This window comes from Eptesicus fuscus, chromosome 18 (genome assembly GCF_027574615.1).
Source record: "Eptesicus fuscus isolate TK198812 chromosome 18, DD_ASM_mEF_20220401, whole genome shotgun sequence".
Taxonomy (NCBI): Eukaryota; Metazoa; Chordata; class Mammalia; order Chiroptera; family Vespertilionidae; genus Eptesicus; species Eptesicus fuscus.
The window spans coordinates 59900194-59915438 of record NC_072490.1 but is presented as its reverse complement, the minus strand read 5'-3'; the positions used below and the strand labels follow the sequence as shown (position 1 = coordinate 59915438).

Here is a 15245-nt window from a genome sequence, read left to right as displayed (position 1 = left end):
ATTTTTTTTTCGCCTTTGAAACGTCATTCCACACGTCAAAATTGCAGTTGGACTGTCCCTGGTCTGAGTACCCTTTAGGTGGAGATGTCCTGACCAGTTAAAGACACCATGCCCAACCTCCCCACATGTGAAACGATTCTGTGATACATTGAAATTGCAGCTGTTTGCAAATGAGATCCTGTCCACACCTGTATTGAAAGTTTCTCACGTGCTGTTGGTGAAATTTTACACAGCAGTAAAACGGTTTTGCACATGCACCACACCTCAACAGTATCTGTCCGTGTTGTGTTCTCTGCAGATCAGTCAAGTGGAAAATGTTTCTCAAGACGAGCCCACAACGCTCACAGGGGTGGCTCTTCTGGGAAGACAAGGCTACCTTGGGATTCCTTGCCAGTGACACTCTTACAGAAACCTTCTGTTCAGTCGGGGTCTCAACTTTCTCTGCTCCACAGCAGCAACCTGAACAAAAGGAAAATCTGGTGAAGTACATGTTGATGTTATGAAATTACAGTATCTTTACCATAAATATTTATCGGTTATGACTAGAGAGATTTTCTAGACAAGTGAAGTAGACTCTGAGGAAATTGCTCTTAAAGTACATTTTCAACAATGAAAATATCACCACTGGAAGGACAGAAGCACAGGATGGGATACAAAGAGGAGAAGAATTCTCTACTCATTGTTCCTGCACAAAGGCTTTTTTGAGGACCTTACCTGCTGGCCATGTGAGTCCGTATAGAATCATTTGAAGGTGCTCATACCCATAAACATTAATTGTATTAGAGCACACGGGGTTCAACGTCAATATAATAATACTTGTGCACTCCAAGGTGGTGCAGGCACGGTCCAACGTTGGTTTGCAGTAAAGAGAGACCTGTGAAAGAGGCAAAGGTGCAAAGTCCAGAGAGGTTAAGGTTATCCGTGGGCTGGGAATTGGAGTAGAAATGATCACTATTCAACCTGTGTCGTTGGCAAAGTATCAATAATAACCCAAAACAAGCATAACTGGGTAAGGACTGGGCAACAGTAAGAAAACACTGATGAATAAAATGAGTTTCTAGTTATGAATGTAACAAAGGCCAGGCGTGAAAGCTTCCCCAACAACCCTTCACCAAGGCAAGACCGCCTGTGGGTCCACTGTGTCATTCATAAAGTCACGTTTCTTCTGTGATGCACAAATGATTCTTCCCCTTAAAGCCCATTTGAGCCATTGCATGGGATAAATGATGCGAATCTTCAAAGAAAAACAGAAAAGATGGATGATCAACGCTGTGGTAGAACAACAAAGGACAAATGAGATCACAGGCAAAAGACCTATGTGAGTGACATCAGAAAATTGGCAGGAGCAGAAATATGAGCATCTCCCCCCATCCCAGTGTAAGTAGACAGCTATGCATGAACAAAGAAGCCCACAGGAAATGGGAATCAGGGTACCATGAAGACAAACAGTATTACAGACACAAATAAAGGAGAACTGTACAGAAAGGATGACTGGAAAGACTGGGTGAACAAACATACGTGAAGATACCCACAGTCAAAAACAAGGGTCCTCCAGCAGCCTCTGTGCTTCTGCTATCATTGGCCATAGTGGCTTCTTCAAAAAATACTGGAAATCATTGTGTTTAAAAACCACAGACTGCTTTGGCCAGTATTGTTCAGTTGGTTGGAGCATCGTCCTGTATAACAAAGCGTCTAGGATTCAATTTCCAGGCAAGGCACATATCAGTATGTGGGTTCCATTTATGCAGAAGGCAGCTGATTGATGTTTTCCCTTCACACTGATGTTTCCCTCCTTCTCTCTCTCTCTCTCTCTCTCTCTCTCTCTCTCTGTCTCTCTCTTCCTCCCTCCCTCCCTCTTTATCTGAAACCAATATTAAACAAAGAAATAAGAACTTCAAGGTAGCCATAGCCGGTTTGGCTCAGTGGATAGAGCATCAGACTGCAAACTAAAAGGTCCCAGGTTCTTTCCCAGTCAAGGGCACATGCCCAGGTTGTGGACTCGATCTTGGGGTGGGGGCGGTGGTGGGCGTGGGGGGGGCGGGACCTTGCAGGAAGCAGCCAATCAATGATTTTCTATCATCATTGATGTTTCTATCTCTCTCTGCCTTCCTCTCTGAAATCAATAATATATATATACATATATATATATATATGTATATATATATGTGTGTGTGTGTGTATATATATATATATATATATATATATGTATTTTCAAGTACCCAAACACAAAATAGAACTCAAAAAAGTTTAGAGACAAAGTAAATAAAAAGACCACTTACCAAAATTCATTTACAAAATTCAGAAAATGCAATTCTAAGAGGAATTTTCATAGGGATAAATGCTTACATTATGAAAACAGATCTCAAAAAACCTAACCTACCATCTCAGGAATCTAGAAACACAACAAGAACGTAAACCCAAAGTTTGCAAAGGAAGGAAACAACAAATATTTGAACAAGCATCAATAAAAGGGAGATAAGAAAATAAAAGGATATCTTGATAGGTATTTTTAAAAAAACACACACAAAAGTTGGCAAACCTGGAGCTAGACTAAAGCAAAAAACAAACAAAAAAAACAAGCTTCAAAGAAATGAAAAAAGAAATGAAAGTTAAGACAATGTACCTCACATTATGAACCACAAAACATCATAAGAGATGTTGATGTTAGGAAATGAAATGACCCTCCATAGAGAAATTTGTCAAGATCCTATTTGAGCTTCTGAAATTAATAAACAAATTCAGAGCCCTGTCCAGGTGGCTCAGTTGTTGAGTATGTGGTCCTGATGCACCACAGTTGTGGGTTCCATCCCCCATCAGGGCACATGTAGGAGAGAATCAATGAATGCATAGATGGGTAGAAGAGCACATCAATGTTTCCCTCTCTTTCTCTGTCTCCCTTCCTGTCTCTAAAATCAATAAATAAAGGCTGCCCAGTACAGGTCAGTGATTGAGCATCGGCCCATAACCTAGGACATTACAATTCTATTCCTTGTCAGGGCACATGCACAGGTTTTGGGTTCACTCTCCAGTGGGGGGCATATAGGAGGTAGCTGATCAATGACTCTCTTTCATTATTCATGTTTCTATGTCTCTCTCCTTCTCTTCCTCTCTGAAATCAATAAAAATATATTTTAAAAATAAAGAATTTAAAGAATAAATAAAGAGCCCTGGCCTATGTCGCTCAGTGCTGAGAGTGCCTGCCTGTACACTGGAAGTTCGATTCCTAGTAAAGTGCAGGGACGTGGATTTCAGGTCTGATTCCCCCCTGTTAGTGGCAGCACATGAGGGAGGCAACTAAATGATGTTTCTCTCTCTCTCTTTCTCTTGTCTCTCCTCTCTCTCCCTAAGAAAAAAATCAGTGGAAAAAATATTCTCACTCTTCGGGTGAAGATAAAAGAAGAATAAGGAATGAAATTCAGAAAAGTTACGGGAGAGGACATCCAAGATGGCGGTATAGGCAAAGGCCTGTACTCGCTGCCTCCCACAACCCCATCAAAATTAAAACTAAAATACAGAACAACCATCAGCCAGAACCTCTGGAAAGCTGGCTGAAAGAAGTGTTATGACTAGAGAAGTAAAGAAGACAGCACAGGGAGACTGGTAGGAGGTGCGGAGGCACAGAAGGTGCAGGTCCTTCCTGTACCCATGTGGGCCACTCTTTTAATTGGGAGCGAGGTCGTCGTCTGAAGAGGTCACCTGGAGGAGCAAGGGGTCCCAATCCCACAGAAGATGCCCAGCCCAGGGTCCCAGAGCTGGGGAGAAGACCCTACTGGCAGTCAGAACTACGGGCTGTAAAAATCAGTGCATATTGGGGCTCAGTGACACAGAGGCTGCAGGTGACCCCAGTTGCTCCTCTTACAATGCCAGCACCACAAACTGAATTTACAAGCTCCTGCTTCCTCTGAATTACACTGTTGGACAAACCTCAGAATGGGGGAAGGCGGAGGACTCAGACAATTATGAAGAGAAAATGGACTGGCATCGGGGATGGAACTTGAGGGCGGCTTTCTACCAGATGGAAGTGGTCACAGCAGTCATTACACCTATGCTGGGACATTCTGGGTCCCAGGGCTGACTGGCAGCCATTTTTGTTTGCTTTGCCCTGGTGATTCCCTGAGACCACACCAAACCCACTTTACAAGCCAACCAAGCTGTGTGCTGCAGCTTTTGTATATGAATGGCCTGTCCTTGCTCAGGCTAAAATCTGTCAAACAAGTTGCAGTTGGGTCAGGAAGTTCCAAAACTATCAATAAAGCCCAAGACCTGGCACCAGCACTAGCCTTCCTTGCTTCACAGCTGAGCCTTGTCGGGGCCCTTCCAAACCCAATACAAAGAGGAGATTCTGCAGATTTCTCTGTAGATCCTGCTGGGTGGCCCTAGTCAGTGGCTGACTTTACACCTCCCTAGAGACCCAAGAGCCAGTGTACCCAGTGGGCAGTGTCATACCATAACAGCTTACAACTCTTTACATCCATAAGCAACACCCTCAAGGAGCCGACTCACTGAGCACCAAAGCCCTACTGAAGCAAGTCCTGCTCCATAGGGGTGTCTCCTGCACAGCAGCTCTCCCACTGTATTCACAGTAGTCCCCGTAGATGCTAAAATCCAAGACAAAATTCTAGCAAATTGAACCCAGAATTACATTAGAAAGATCATACACCATGACCAAGTGAGATTTATTCTGGGGATGCAAGTATGGTACAATATCCACTAATCAATAAACATGATACATCACATAAACAAATTAAAAAACAAAAATTATATAATCCTATCAACTGATGCAGAAAGAGCATTTGACAAAATCCAACACCCTTTCTTGATAAAAACTCACAGCAAAGTGGGAGTATAGGGATCATACCTCAACATAAATAAAGTGTTATATAAGAAACCTACAGCCAACATTATGCTCAGTGGTCCAAAACTAAACCCATTTCCCCTAAGAACAGGAACAAGACAGGAATGCCCACTTTCACCACACCTGTTTGACAGTATTGGAAGTGTTACCCATAGTGATCAGACAAGAAGAAGAAATGAAAGGCATCCAAATTGGAAAAGAAGTAAAAGTAGTATAAATAAGACAGAACATTACACCTGACATTGAAGCACAATGGTGCATAAGAATTGTTGACAAATAACATGAACTTACATGGAGAAAACTGTAAAGAACTTGTTATGCCCAGATGTCATGATCCCCAGAGACCACCAGGGAGCAGCTGAGCCCGATGCAAAAGAAAAAGAACCTTTATTCGTGCTAGCACGAGCTCCTGTCTCCCGTCTCCAGTAATCACCGGCGCAGTGGCAGGAGAGAGAGAGAGGCTTGGGAGAACAAAGGCTTTATAGGGGGTCCAAAGCAGTGGGCAGGGGGAACGTTCGTGGCCCCCGTCGATTGGTCAGGGGCAGGATCAGGGGTCTGGTTACACAGGGGTACTGTGCAGTTTGCCTAATTTGGACTGAGTCCACTTCTCTGCATTCCTATTGGCAGGTTTGTGCAACTGTTACATTCTCGCAGTTTACAGGGAAGAGCAGCAAGAAGAGGTGCAGAACGGCGGGTACAGAACAAAAGAAACATTATAAAAGTAACAAAAAGAACTTCATGGAGTCAACCTAGTTTAGCTCTATCAAACTCACTATAAACTTCCAAAATTAATTTTAAAAATTCAGAGCGCTAGCGAGGTGGCTTGGTTTGTGAGAGTGTGGATCCGATGGGCCAAGGTACTGGGTTTGATTTTCCATCAGGGTACACGCAGGGGGCAGCCAATAAATAAAAATATGGGTGGAAGAGAACAATGTCTGTGTCTCACTCACTTTAAAAGCAATAAACAAATCCTACCTTATATACTAAAATATAATATGCAAATCGCCCAAAAGGCCGAATGCCCAGTCGCTATGACAAGCACTGACGACCAGGGAACAAACGCTCAACGCAGCAGCTGCCCTTCCTCATCCCTACCTCCCACCCCCCACCCCTGTGAGAGCTGGCAAGAGGACGCAGGCCGACAGCCAAGACAGGTGCGGGGTGGGCGGGTGGTGAGTGGGTGGGGGACCCCACCCCCATCGTCCAGCCTACTGCCCTAAAGAGGATTGGAGAGGAAGTAAAGAAGGCACCAATCCCTGATTAAGATAAGGCCAAAATAAATATAGACGTGGGACAGCTGTAGACTGATTCACAAGGCCACTTCTGGAGAGCTCCAGGAAATCCTGTCAAAATGTGGAGCCCTGCACTCGAGCAGCTGAGACCAGGATCCCAAATAACTTTGAGTCGGAGCGAGAAAAACAAGCCCCTTCACACAGGCCCCACTCCAGGCCCCCTGTCCTGTGTTCCCTGTCGATGCCCCGCCTCGGGCGTCATCTCCTCCTGGCTCCACAGAGAGAGCAGCTGGGTGGCCACAAGCCCAGGACTGTAGATCTGGCAGGTTGGGCTCTCAGCCTCCATGTGCACCACTTTCCAGCGCCCCTGCCGGCTCTGTCAACACCTGTGCACCAGTGGACTTGGGGCGCCAGAGTCTGCGAAGGAGAGGACTTTGGGGTGGGGGAAGGGTGCACCCAACCTAGGCCTGGAGCCAGCTTGGCTCTGCACAGCCGCTGCCCTGATGAAAGTGCGCATCCAAGTTGTGGGTGTCCACTTGGCTGAGACCAAGAGGCTGGGCAGCAGGGCTGGGTCCCTGGGGAACATGGTGGGTACAAGAATCTGTGCACCTGGCCACCAGTATTAAATAAAAAAGAAATTAAAAAAAAAGTTCCAGGATAAAATATCAACATACAAATATCAGTTCCACTTCTAAATACCAACAGTGGATTTTTTGATAAAGAAAGGAAGAAAGGACCCTCAATGGTGTTGCTCAGGCCACCAGTTCTATTGCTGGTCAGAGTACATGCCCAGGTTGTGGGCAAGAACCCAGGTAGGGAGCGTGCAGGAGGCAGCTGATCGCTGTTTCTCAGCTGGATGTTTCACTCTCTCTCTCTCCATTCCTCTCCTTCTAAAAAATCAACAACTCATTAAAAAAAATGAAGGAAATAGTTAAGTTTAAAATAGCAATAAAAAGAATAAAATACTCAGGAATAAATTTAACCATAAAGATGTAACATCTGTACACCTAATGCTAGAACACAGTGGTGAAAGAATGGGAAAAACCACAAAAAGTGAAAAGATATCCGGTGTTCTTGCATTTGAAAAATTAATATCCTTAAAATCCTGTTCTGCCCAAAGCAATCTCCAAATCAAATGCAATCTGGATGATAACTCCAATCTCAGAAACCTCAAATGATCTCAAATAGCAAACTTAATCGTAAGCAAGAACAAGCGTGGTGGCATCACACTTGCTGTTTTCAATCTATTACAAAGCCAAAGCAACCAAACAGTTTGGTATTGAAATACAACCAAAAACAAAGGCAAAAAAAAACCCAGAAATAAACCCAGGCCCATAGGTTCAGGTAATCTTTGACAAAACCACAAGAAATCTTAAAAAAGGACAGTTTCGCCCGGACCAGTTTGGCTCAGTGGATAGAGCATCGGACTTCGGACTTAAGGGTCCCAAGTTCGATTCCGGTCAAGGTCATGTACCTTGGTTGCGGGCACATCCCCAGTGGGGAGTGTGCAGGAGGCAGCTGATCGATGTTTCTCTCTCATCCATGTTTCTAACTCTCTATCCCTCTCCCTTCCTCTCTGTAAAAAATCAGTAAAATATATTTTAAAAAAAGAAAAGAAAAAAAAAAAGGACAGTTTCTTCAATGAGGGTTATTGAAAAAACAGGTACTCATATGGAAAACAACAAAAGCACCGATAAACATTTATTCAGATTGCATGAAAAAATTAAACGTCCATGTTAAAACTTTGAAGTTCTTCAAGACGACCCAGGGAAACCGATTGGAGACTTGTTTTGGACATGATTTCTGGGATGTGGCACCAACCACAGGGCAAAAAAAGAGAAAATCAACAGTCAGAGCTAAAACAAATCAAAGTGCTTTTTCCCAGCACAAAAGCAATAACAAAATGAAATGGAAAGGAAATCAACTGGAGGATGGGAGACCATACTTGGAAATCATAGGAATATATTGAAGATATGTGCATTCGGATCAGATCAACCAAATAAAGCAAATATTGTGATACAGAGAGAAAGTCATGTTATGTAACACGATAATAAAGGCCATGAAGAAGACAACAGTGTTGCTGAAAACATTCTATATCAGCGGTCAGCAAACTCATTAGTCAACAGAGCCAAATATCAACAGTACAACAATTGAAATTCCTTTTGAGAGCCAAAATTTTTAAACAAACTATATAGATAGGTACATTGTTATTAACTTAATTAGGGTACTCCTAAGCTGGCCTTTGCTAAAAACTCAAGGGGCCAAAGAGCCGCATGTGGCTTGCGAGCCAGTTTGCTGAACACTGTTCTGCATCAATTCATTAAAATCACTTTATGGGTAAACACTGGTAGAAATTGAGCCTGATGGAAAAATAGCCACACTAGACTTCCTGAATGCAGAGTTGCCAAAAACATGGAATCTTCTGTATATACAAAAGAATAAGTGACTGACGGTAAGTCCGTCGACCAACCATCCCGTACACGGGACGCGCATTGGCAATTTAAAACTAAACCTTGATGCCCTGGCCGGTTTGGCTCATTGGATAGAACATCAGCCTGAGGACGAATAGGTTCTGGATTGAATTCCAGTCAAGGGCACGTACCTAAGTTGCAGCCTTGATCAACTCTAGTTGGGCAGATGCAGGAGGCAACCAATTGATGTGTCTCTCTTACCATTGATATTTCTCTCTCTCTCTTCCCCTTTCTTTCTCTCTGTAATCAATAATAATAAAAAAAAAAGTTGACTTTCACAATGCAAATACATATAAAGTGCTAGCTGGTGCCAATCGCGTACGTGTGATTCAATCTGTCATTGTGGATCATGAATTTGGTCATATTTGTTGACATTCTGAAGCTGAAAGAAAGCAGTGTCAATGACAAAATGTACCTGTTAATAAATCACAAGGACAAACTCCAGGCAGAGTAGGAATATTCCTACCTAAATCCCTTTTCAGACATGGTCAGTTATATTTTGCTTCCTCTCGAGTTCCAAGAGCCTGTGACATTAAAGTTGTAAATATTTTATCACAAAGGAAATTAGTCAAGCACTCTGAAAAGGGTTTTACTCTTAATGTGGTAAACAGGGAGATATTAGAATAAGTTTAATCAATTATCAGTCATTGCTTTCATCAATATTTTATCTATATCATGTTTTTGTAAGTCTTTGTTGTTATATCATGCTGTAATTTTCTATTTATTAATCAATTTATATACTATTTTCATATACATTTTACTAATTTTCTTTCATCTCTGACACTTCAATTATAGAGAAGGGGCCAGTAGTGATATTAAGATGTTTCTTCTAATTAATTTCCTTTCTATGTGCTGGAATCCGAGCAGTGGACCACTAGTTTGTAAATAAAACAAGAATTCAATATTTGGAAAGCACAATTCAACATATGCAAAAGGAGATGTATTTTACTATAAACTAGAAAAAGTATTCAAAACACACAATAGCAAATAAATATGGTTAAAAATTGGAAGAAAGCACTGGCTGGTTTGGCTCAGGGGTTGAGCATCCATCTGTGAACCCAGTAGGTCACGGTTAGGTTCATGGTTAGGGTACATGCCCGGTTGTGGGCTGGATCCCCAGAAGGAGGCATGCAGAAGATACCCAGTCGATAATTCTCTCTCATGATCTCTCTCTCTCTTCTTCTTCCCTGTAATCAATTAAAAAAATATTTGAAAAAATATAGGACTAAGGATGTAGACACTACTTAAAAAAATACGTACAAGTGACTAACAGGAATAAAGAATATGTTTTTACTCACTACTCAATTGGAATCCATTAGACTCCCTGCCACACAATCAACCACAAACCCTCCCACCAGTTCGGTACAGCAGGTGTTGTGATTAAAGGATAGAATGGAGCAGTGCAATCAAACCAACCCTGCCAACCATAGCAAAAACCTAGAAAACTGGACAAACCAAGCCATGTGTAGAGTCCACAGGTGAGGACAGAGCATCCCTGGAAGTGAGGGGGCATAAGAAATGCAAAGCCAATTCCCAGGAACCAGCCAGAGTGAGGGTCTTACCCAGGGAGGATACAAGTTCAAAGTTCTCCAGCATCACATTCAGGTACAGCTGTCTCTGATCCTCATCAAGGAGGCTCCATTCCTCCCGGAAAAGTACAGGGCAATGTCCTCAAAGGTCATGCCAACCTGTCAGAATTGAGATAATTGAAACCAGTTGAAATTTTGAGAACTAGCAATCCTACTCCTTACACATCCTCCTCACCCTCAACCTCCTCCAGGGCTCCTCAGTTTAGTGTGGACACCAGGTCCTAATGCCTGTGCTGGCTGCTCTCTTACCACAGTCCCATTAGTCAAAGTTATTGCCCTCAGCACAACACATGGGTTGGGAAGAGGGACAGCAGAGAAACACCATCTAAGCGCTGGGCCATGCCTGCAGGGCCCCAGCCTTCCTGCCAAGCAATACCACTGCAGTCTCCCAGATCATGCCTCCAAGACAAAGCCAAAGGTTTATGCTTCATCCTATAGTTCTCATACCAGCCGTGGCTGGTTTGTCTCAGTGGATAGAGTTTTGGATGGGGACTGAAGGATCCCGAGTTGGGTTCTCATCAAGGACACATGCCTGGGTTGCAGACCTCATACCTACTATGGGCTTCCAGAGGCAGCCTATGGATGTTTCTCTCTCATCAATGATGTTTTTCTCTCATCAATGATGTTTCTCGGGAGAAACCAAAATGGCGGCAAAGGTAAACAACTAAGCTGCCGCCTCGCACAACAATTTCAAAACTGCAACTAAAAGACAAAACGTCTACCACCCAGGACCACAGGAAAGCTGGCTGACTGGAAGTTTTACAGCTGAGGGGGAAAGAGAAAGGAGCACAAACGCTGACAAGCTGAGGTGCGGAGGCACGCGAATCGGGCTGGTGGCGGGCGGCATTTTTTTTTCAACCCGAAGGGAGACAGGTTCCCGATCGCTCTGAGGTCCAGTTTCTGGGGACACGTGGGGAACCCAGATGCCTACGAGGAGAAGCTGGGCTGTCGGCCATCGGTTCGGAAAGTGAGAGTGACTTTCTTGCAGAGGTGCGCCCAGCAATCTTTGTTTGCTGCGCTGCAGCGCGGGAAGCGAGGATTTGGAGATGCGGAAAGGCAGAGACGGCTGACAGCAGCCATTGCCGTTTGCCACGCCCTAGCCTAGTGACATCCTGAGACCCCGCCCTGCCCTGAGACCCCGCCCCGCACATTCTACAAACCCACCCAGGCTCCACACAGCGGCTTTTGCATATAAATGGCCTGCCCTGTGGAAGCAAATCCAAATAAACTGCAGCTCCAGTCAGACAGCTCCAAAACCGCCAAACCCCAAGCAAACAGGAGAAAACTGTAGTTCTTGCTATAGCTCCTCAGACAGTAGCTGACCTGCACCCCATTGGAGATCCAGAAATTAGTGTATCTAGTCATCAGTGTGAGACAACAACAGATTTCAACTACTCTCATAAGGGACACATTCAAGAGGCAGACTCAGTGAGCACCAAAGCCCTAATGGAACAAGTCCTGCCCCACAAACGTGTCTCCAGCACAGCAATTCTTCCATTATAGACACAGCGGGTCCTCACAGCCAATTGGCCTGGAGGTCAATTCCTCCCAGTGACACCAACAACAATCAAGACTTACCTACAACAAGGCTGTACACACAGCCCACAAAGGGGTGTACCAAGAGTGTCCACCTCAGGTAAATGGGAGGCTGACCCATTGAACCAATAGGACACCTAGTACACAAAGCTACCCTACCAACTCAGGGAAGAAGCGAAAATGAGAAGACAAAGAAACAGATCACAAACAAAAGAAATGGAGGAGAATGAACGACTGGACATAGAGTTCAAAACCACGGTTATAAGGTTTTTCAAGAATTTCCTGAAAAAGGCCGATAAATTTAATGATACCCTCAATGATATGAAAAAGCACCAACTAGAAATTAAACATACACTGACTGAAATAAAAAATATTATACAGAAACCCAACAGCAGACTAGAGGAATGCAAGAATCAAGTCAAAGATTTGGAATACAAAGAGGCAAAGGACACACCTCCAGAGAAGCAAGAAGAGAAGAGAATTCAGAAAGTTGAAGATAGTGTAAGAAGCCTCTGGGACAACTTCAAGCGTACCAACATCAGAATTATGGGGATGCCAGAAGAGAGAGAGCAAGACACTGAAAACCTATTTGAAGAAATAATGAATGAAAACTTTCCCACCTGGTAAAAGAAATACAAGTCCAGGAAGTGCACAGAACCCCAAACAAAAGAAATCCAAAGAGGACCACACCAAGACACATCATGATTAAAATGCCAAGGGCAAAAGACAAAGAGAGAATCTTACAAGCAGCAAGAGAAAAATAGTTACCTACAAGGGAGCACCTATATGATTATCAGCTGATTTCTCAACAGAAACTATGCAGTCCAGACGGGAGTGGCAAGAAATATTCAAAGTGATGAATAGCAAGAATGAACAACCAAGATTACTCTACCCAGCAAAGTTATCATTCAGAATTGAAGGGCAGATAAAGAGCTTCACAGATAAGAAAAAGCTAAAGGAGTTCATCACCACCAAACCAGTATTATATGAAATGCTGAAAGGTATTCTTTAAAAAGAGGAAAAAGAAGAAAAAAGTAAAGATAAAAATTATGAACAACAAATACATATCTATCAACAAGTGAATCTAAAAGTCAAGTGAATTAAAAATCTGAGGAACAGAATAAACTGGTGAATATAATAGAATCAGAGGCATAGAATGGGAGTGGATTGATAATTCTCAGGGGGAAAGGGGTGTCTGGGGGGGGGGGGGCGGTCCGGGAAGAGACTGGACAAAAATCATACACCTATGGATGAGGACAGCGAGGGAGAGGTAAGGGCAGAGGAGGGGGGGAACTGAGGTGTTCCTACAAGGGAGCACCTATATGATTATCAGCTGATTTCTCAACAGGAACTATGCAGCTGATTTCTCAACAGAAACTAAACTTCTTCCCTGAGTTGGTAGGGTAGCTTTGTGTACTAGGTGTCCTATTGGTTCAATGGGTCAGCCTCCCAGTTACCTGAGGTGGACACTCTTGGTGCACCCCTTTGTGGGTGGAGAGGAGATATGGGGGGGGGGGAGGAGAAACAATTGTAATAATCTGAACAACAAAGATTTATTAATTTTTTTTAAAAAAAGATGTTTAAAAAACATAGATGTTTTTCTCTCTTTCTCTCTCCCCCTCTGCCTTCCTCTCTAAAATCAATTTTAAAAACTATTTTTTTAAAGTCCCAATACAAGGTTTCCAGTACCATCAACTCACACTTCCTCCAGATGTGCACACCACTGTGTAATGTCCAGACCTCATCACAACTTCAGACCCCAGGTTCATTGTCTCAGCTCTGCCCCCTTCCTGCTCCACAGCACAGGACCTCTCTGGACTCGCCCATGACCTTGGCCTATGGCACCCAGAGAGTGCTTGAGCGGTTTCAGAAGGATCTGGCACAACCTGATTCCTATGGACCCCACAGCCCGGGGAGAGCAGGACAGGCGGCTCTGAAATCTTCCCTGCCCGTCTCTGACCTTGAATTCAATACTCACCACCCACATCCACAGGGGAATTTCAGATACAAGTCACCCCTGTCCACTCTGCCCTGCACTTCCTGTGTCCTCAGATCTCACAACACTCCTCTCTCCCCTCCACCTTCCTCGGGGTCCTTGACCGGGACCTGAGCTGCAGGACGTGACAGGCGCCCTTGTTGTGGGGTCGAACCCTGGAGTCAAAATTAAGACCACCGGAGGCTGCTGATTGATTAAAAAAAACAGGCAAGGATTTATTGAACTGGCCAGGACGGCCGCGAGGGCACCACACGCAGGTGGCCACCCTCACGACCAAGCCGTCCCAGGTGTAGGCAGTCCTTTTAAAGGTCCAAACCACAAAAATTTCCTTTATTCTAAATTCTAAAGACTGGGAACAGCCCGCAGGGCCGCTCCCAGCAACATCCTGCTGGACATTATTGGAATGTGGCCCTATCTTGGGAAAGCAGGTTTTTACAGAAGCAGACCCCAAGGCGAGTCAGTAATCTCTAAAGGTTATCTACAGTTTCTACTCCTGGAGCCACTGAGTCAGTGGGAATCGATCTCCTGTAGTCCTGGTCCACAGGCACAGGAAAATTACCTTGTGAGTCTCCAGGTCTCAGTCTGGAAGCTGAGGTAACCACCCTATTGTCCAAGCAAGCAAGTGCGTGCAGAAGCCAGAATAGCAGGGTTAAAATTCAAACAGCAGTTTTTACCTAAGTATGGTTGCTACCATACCTCACCCTGACCCCAGGCTGCTGGGTGGAGTGTGAGGAGGCGGGGGAGGGCCGGTGTGGCGGGGAGGGGGACGGGAACTCACCTCAGCTGAGCCCCTGAGCAAGGCCATTGCCATTGCGCGCTGTGCGCGGATCTAGGCCGGAGAGGCCGGAGTGGCGGTAAGAAGCAGGGGCGGTGGGAGGGGGAGTAAAGGGTCTCTGTTCCGTCAGGGACGTGGGGAACCCGGTGGCGTCAGCGAACTTCACTCCCACGTGCGAGCTGAGCGGGCAAGGACTCGGCCTTCTCCCGCCAAGTATCTGCCTCTGCCGCCGCCCGCTTGAGGCCTTCGACCCGAACTGAGTAAATTCTGGGTGAAGACCAATAGCCGCCCAGAGTGCGTCGCACGTCCCGCCCCCGCTCGCGCGTGAGGCAAAAGAAAGGCCTTTTCTGACATTTCATTGGCTAAGCTGGCGGTATTCCACACAAGGCCTTCTGGGTAATGTGGGTTCCAGAGTCCAAGATGGTGGTGGAAGGCTTCTCCATATCACTCCAAGGAAAACAGCGACATCTGCTGGTAGGGGCACTGGGAAACGACCTTCCTCATGAAAGAGACATCTTGAAAATGGCTAAAAGTGTTGTCGTTTTTCCTGGTAAAGGTGTTGTGGGGTCGAACCCTGGAGTCAAAAATAAGACCACCAGAGGCTGCTGATTGATTAAAAAAGCAGGCAAGGGTTTATTGAACTGGCCAGGACGGCCGCGAGGGCACCACACGCAGGTGGCCACCCTCACGACCAAGCCGTCCCAGGTGTAGGCAGTCCTTTTAAAGGTCCAAACCACAAAAATTTTCCTTTGTTCTAAATTCTAAATTCTAAAGGCTGGGAACAGCCTGCG

General features: G+C 44.8%; 1 long non-coding RNA gene across 1 annotated transcript; it reads right to left on the bottom strand.

Moving 5' to 3' along the window:
• Positions 1-171: 171 nt before the first annotated feature.
• LOC129147137 (uncharacterized) lies at positions 172-15000 on the bottom strand. Its single transcript, XR_008554476.1, has 4 exons — positions 14458-15000; positions 10121-10246; positions 715-874; positions 172-459 (listed from the first exon to the last, which is right to left on the bottom strand). It is a non-coding gene; the product is annotated as an uncharacterized LOC129147137 (long non-coding RNA).
• Between the last annotated feature and the right edge of the window lie 245 nt (positions 15001-15245).